This window comes from Buceros rhinoceros, unplaced genomic scaffold (genome assembly GCF_000710305.1).
Source record: "Buceros rhinoceros silvestris isolate BGI_N320 unplaced genomic scaffold, ASM71030v1 scaffold17450, whole genome shotgun sequence".
Lineage (NCBI taxonomy): Eukaryota > Metazoa > Chordata > Aves > Bucerotiformes > Bucerotidae > Buceros > Buceros rhinoceros.
Window position 1 is genome coordinate 13,390 of NW_010390617.1, and position 6,110 is coordinate 19,499.

General features: G+C 49.3%; 1 protein-coding gene across 1 annotated transcript in view; it reads right to left on the bottom strand.

Moving 5' to 3' along the window:
* Window positions 1–6,110, bottom strand: part of PPM1L (protein phosphatase, Mg2+/Mn2+ dependent, 1L) — a 79,975-nt gene that overhangs the window by 3,789 nt on the left and 70,076 nt on the right. The window lies entirely within an intron of this gene.

The following is a 6,110-nucleotide window of genomic DNA, read 5'->3' on the forward strand; positions in this document are numbered from 1 at the left end:
ATAAATATATCTATGTATATATCTATACAGCTTCTGTGAACTGAAACTGCAGCGCTGGACCGTGCGTGGGTAAGGCAGAGCTCTCTCCCCTCAGCCCCTCGACAACTGCTGTCATTATTTTTATTTTTCTATTGAAAAGAAGAAAAGATTTAACATTTTTAATGAGTTTAACCTTCGAATACATGTAATTTCATTGGTCATTGATTGCCACATCCATCAATGAAACTCAACCGACAGCAGGTTTACAGTGCAACCCCTCTCTGCTTGTACCTTTTAATGGGCATCCTGACCCCTGGGTTTGCTCCTGGGGAGCTTTATTAGGGTTAAGTCTATATTCTGCGGTTTTAAAGCTAAATTCTCAGAGTTGCTGCTTGTTGGGTCGCTGGCCAAAGCCAGAACTGAAAACTGTGTTTTGCTGTTCCCACGTCAGTAGTTGACTCTCCCAGGACCAGTATAAATAAAATACCAGTAATAAACAATTTGTGTTTAGATGCACCGTGTTCCAAAGATTTATTTTTAACCTGCTCTGTCTTGCACAGCTCTGAACTAGAGCTATTTTTTCACAAGACAGGCACATATATATATATATATATAAAATGTTTTCCAATCAACTGCCACAGTGCCGACCTAAGCACATAGAGTTTCCCCCTGCTGCTAAACCTCTCTGCTAACTGCACAACTGAACGGCTCATCTAGCGACAGGAGGTGCAGAGGAACCTGTCCTCCAGGATCAGCCCAGGACCAGCAGAAGGACCTGCTCAAGGCCCATCTCCTCTGAAGACTGGCCAGAGGCCTTGGAGGGCATGAAGCAGGCGGGATGCTTTAGCGCCCTGTTGGGATGCTTTAGCGCCCTGGTGAACTGACCCTCTCTAAGCCCAAGGATTTGGTAATGAAAACACCGCTGCCCAAACCACCAAATAAGGAGGAGGTACAAACTGCTGTAGTGGGGTGCAGCTGGTCACGTCAGCGGAACAAAACGGGATTTAGTGTTCACAGTCACCTCATTCCCTACCGGAACGAAAGCTGTTAACTCTGCACGTGCATAAAGCTCTTCTTCAGAACGGAAATGACAGCAATAAAGGGCACCTTCCCTTGCTTTGATTTATGAAACTTCCCTTAACCAACTCTCGAGCAGCATCGTGCTGACATGCTGCAAGAGACCTGGTACCAACCCGCTGAAGTTGGTCTGATATTTCCTCTGAACCTCAGAAAGAAGAGGAACAATTTGCAATTTGGGCTGAAAACAAAATCTCTGAGCTGTAAAATGGGGGCAAACATGAAAGCCCGGGACACAGAGCCCAAAACCCCACCAGGAGGGTCTTGGTGTGCTGCAGGACAGAGACCCACGCGCTGCACATGAGGCCGCAAACCTCCATGACCCACCACCCAGCCGATGGCTCTCTCTGCAGGGCACAGCAGAGCAGAGACGAGCTCCGGCTTCACCCGAAGCTGCTGTCTTGGCCTGACGTTTGCATTTGCAAGTGGGGCAACTCTCCTGGCTGCCAGAGCACCCCGCTGCTCTGCAGATCGCCCTCCCCTTCCCGCCACCCAGCAGGTCTTCTCCCTACAGCCCATAGCAGAAATCATACATTTCCTGGTAAGGAAAATACCGCAGGTAACACCTACAGCCCAGGCGTTTAGGAGGTAAAATGCTTCAGCATATAGTCATTATTACCACAATTTATACAAAAATGGTAACTGTGAACACAGCCTTCTTGGTTATACCAGCTGCGAGAAGGAAAGAGAACGAGCGCCTGCGAGAGCAGACCATTTCCAGAGTGACTGAGGAAGGGTTGGTGGTTTCACGGTCCCTGACGGGTGGCCGGGCTGTCATGGAGTCCCTGACCTCACGCTACCGCCTGCCGTGGCACGCGAAAGCAAACTCCTTCTGCTTTGTTTTCTTTTCCATCTGTTTTTATTTCAGTCATTTAACCTTGTGTGGAGCTAGAAACCATCGTGCTCTTGTCAGCCGCCTCAGATTTAATGCAATTGCACAACGGAAAATTCCCAGCAGAAAGGGTCCAAAATTGAGAACACGTGTTATACAAGTCCCTCGATGCCGCCGCCTGAGTAATGCCCTGCTGAGCAGTTTACAAAGAAAATCACCAGCAAATTTAAACCCTGTACTACACTGGCTGCAGAGATAGGCTTTGTTTTTTTGTTGTTTGTATTTTTTTTAAGCCAGGTAAAATTATTGGTGGTGTATTTCAGTATCGGACGAGGCACCTTGTGAAAGTCAAGGCTGCCCAGGCTCTGCCAGTTTTTAGATAACTGCTTTATCGAAAGGAGTAAAAGTCACCAGAGTGCAAACAAGCCCTGATTAAGACATTAAAGCTCATTACGGAGCCCAGGCACGATGCAGCTCACCCTTCAAAAACTCCTGCGGACACCTGGCTCCAAATCCCCACTGACGGGGCAGCTCGGATGCGGACCAGGGCTCCTGGGCTGCGGATGGCTGAACTTGGTCGCAGCTGCCCCGCTGCCCTCATTTCACCCTCCTCCATTAGCAATGGGGCTGTCGATCTCACCAGGTGCCCACCACATCCCTCTTTTCTTCCTCTCTGCTGAGTTTTCCTTCTGTTTGCCAAGTCTGCCGTGCCCCACGGCTTTCAGACCACCAGCACATGTAACTTCTGCCCCCCTCATTGCTCTCTTGAACTTTTGCCCATCTCTTGGTGAGAAATGTCACCTCCACCCTGCCCATACCGCCTGTTCCTTAGTGGCAGCCGTCCCTGGCCAAGGCTCTTCCTTCTGGACAATGGCCATTCTGACACGTGCCTTCCCAGTGCTGTTCCCAGTGCTGTTCCCAGTCCTCCCCCAGCTTTTCTGTGGCTCTTCAGAGACTCCTTCTCAGACAAAAGGGACAAATGAGACTTCCCCCTCCTGCGTTTTAACCCTTGCTTCCCCAGTTGCACCACACATGCTGAGGTTGCTCGTGTGCTGCCTCCCATCGACCCATCTTCCTACTCCACTGACTTGACTTTAACATCTTTACCCGTTATCGCCTTTGCTTCTCTCATCGCAAGCGTCTCTGAAGCCCCTTCATCCCTCTTCTCTCTCAAGTTCAGTCTGTAAAAGGTCAGACTGTTTTCCTGGCAGAATTTTATCCCTGCACTGTCACTGACCATCTCCCGCAGCCTGTTTTGGATGGGATGACCTCACAAACAGAGAACATCATCGTTATCTTCGGAGAGACCAACACCTTCCTCTTAGTGTTTGGGACCAAAAAACCCAGAGGGCTAAAAGCTACATGAATTCCTGCACAGGCTGAGCTTGTGTCACCTTGTCTGTATTAACCAGAAGCCTGTGCAACAGTCTCATCTCACAGAATCTCAGAATCATTTGGGTTGGAAAAGCCCTTTCAGCTCCTCGAGTCCCCCAGTTCGCCCAGCATTGCCAGGTCCCCACTGACTCCTGTCCCTCAGCAGCACCTCCACGCAGCTGTGAAACCCCTCCAGGGATGGGGACTCCACCACTGCCCTGGGCAGCCTGGGACACGCCTGCACAATCCTTTCAGAAAAGCAATAGTGATGTCCAACTCTTTAAATCTAAACAAGAAGACTCCAGAAGAGTTCAGGGCAGAGGCATGACATTTTCATCATTAACAGAGCTGTCCTCTGTGCCTGTCCACCTCAGCTCCTCCCGCCCAGACCAGCCATGTGGCTCCTGAACTCCTCTTTGACACGCTCTGCACATACCCCTCAGGCAACGCAAACAAAACTTTGATTATAGCCTGTGGAACAGGCAAGACTGAGAAAACCACCCAAAGTGCATGAGGGAGGGTGTGGAATTCTTTTGCTTCTCAGTCACCAGGAACACAGATGAAAAAGGATGGGGAGGGAGGAGAGGTGGTTTGAGACCATCAAAATCATGAAACGCCATCTCCGCTTGCCCTCCAAGTGACCCACCAATTCTAATCCAAAGCCACGACCATAAATCTCATTATTCACTGCTTATCTGTAAGATAAGCAACGATAAAGCTAAGCAGCAGACGTTAACGTTTCATTCTTGCAATGGCAGCGAGAGGAACTGCAGGAATTGCAGGGGTGAAGCCCCTTCCTTGCTGTGATGCTCCCCAAGTCACCGCGTCTGCACAGAAAAGGAGGAACAAACCAGGTACTGAAAACAACAAACTGAAAAAAAACTACCTCAACAGCCGGCGCTGGGGTGGGATCACTGTGGAACCTTTTGCTGGATCCCAGCTATCTTGTGTCTCCCCCTGGGCTGGATCCTAACCCAAGGTGAGACCCTTCAAAAATACATGTGTGTTTTTAAAGCAGCCACCTCCTCGCCCGCAAAAGTCCTGCAGGGTGCATGAGACCGGACAGCCTATGCGTCGCACGGGCGTTTGCCCCTGAGTCCCTCGCTGCTGGTGTTTCCCACACTGGAGCTGCCCCTTCTCGCAGAGAACAGAATTGTTCTGCGAGACACAGTTCTGAAGTGATTTCAAATCTTTTTAAGATGGCAGCTTCATCTCTGTCACACAGCCACCCTTCCCTGCCTGTATGCAGTATGATTTTGAGATTTTATATTGGAAACAGAACTGTATTGTAGTGCTGCTCGGGTCAATCCTATTTCCCTGTCTAATCAATGAGTACATAGATAGAACCCCACCCTGTTCATCATTCATCACGTTATATCCGTCACATACAGTAATCTGGGCTATACTCACAGACTAACAGATTCATGTAGATGAAGCTATGGAAAAAATACCTACAAGCGCCTTCCAGGCACAAACACAAGAGCTGGAAGGAAGTTTAGAGCATGCAGGTAACAGAAGTTAATTACTGACAAAAGGAAACCCTTTCAGGCAGCCTCTCCATCTTCCAGACTGCTCCAACACCGCCTCATCAATACTGCCGTGGGAATGGGGAGCGAGCTCCTATCTTGGTGCTGTCCTAGCACCGCCTGATTCATTTCTTGTCCTTGTGAGAGATCATCTTAATACAAAGGGAATCTCCGTTTCGGTTCAAGTATTGTTCTAACTCAGGGCTAATCATCTTCCACTACTTGGCCAAAAGTCACCTTAGCTCATACTTTTTTCTCTGTATATTTTCCAGTTGTATCTTCCAGTTGTCTGCATCAAACCCTGCTTTACCCATTTGCAAATGCAAAACCTCCCCATTTGCCCAACATCCATTTTTGGGGGGCTGAGCCTCCAGCTCAGAAATCATCCTCTGGGCACGTGGCTCCGTGGAGACAGCACAGTCTGGGGGGAACTTCTGGGTGAGATCAGCAAATCCAAGCGGCAGCTGGAGCCCAGGCAAACACCTGCCCAAAGACAGGCCAAGGCAGCGGCTGCAGCCCATAATCCCAGAGCTGATGGAGAAGATACACATGGAGGGAGCAAACAGCACCAATATTGTGGAAACTCGGCCACTGCCAAGAAAGGCATTAAGAGATGAGGAAGAGCCAGTTTTTCTTGTTTATGGCCAACTTCTTTACCCTAATGGCTTGTTCCAGGTTATGGATAGGGTTTTTCAGAAAGCTTCAATAAGAGCAGAAAGGCTCCTTTTGTTCCTGCTCCTTCTTTCTCCTACATGTCCCCATGTATAATTCACATGGGGGGAATAAAGGGGAAGGCTAACAGTGACTGATGGCGGGCGGTGCAGTTGTGCATGCAAAGCAGGGCCGGGTGCCAGCCCAACGCTGCTGCGAGCGGGGACAGTGCAAGGACAGATGACACAGAGCTGTGTGCAAGAGCACGAGCCATCCCCAGCAACGGCAGCACCTTAAATCCCCGTGCACACGTATGGTGTGGATGTTATGACAACATATTTTCTCCTGAATGACTAAAAATGTTTTAAAAGAACACAAATATTAGCTTTTCATACTTGATATGGCAAAGCTAGAGCAGGTGACGGAAGATACCCATTTCGATAGGGAAACCTAGCAATGGTGGGTGGAATGAAGGGCTCTGAGAAGGTGCAGCCGATGACGGTTCTGTGCCACAGCAATGCTCTTTATGCTTGTCTGGGTCACGATGCAGCAACATGTAACAGATCTCCCAAGACTCTGCCAGCTTTGTAGGCAGAAGGAACTTTGGTGTCTTCACTGCTGCTCATGAGCCCCTTCAGGCATTTATCTCCACATCGTCAGAGCTGCTGAAC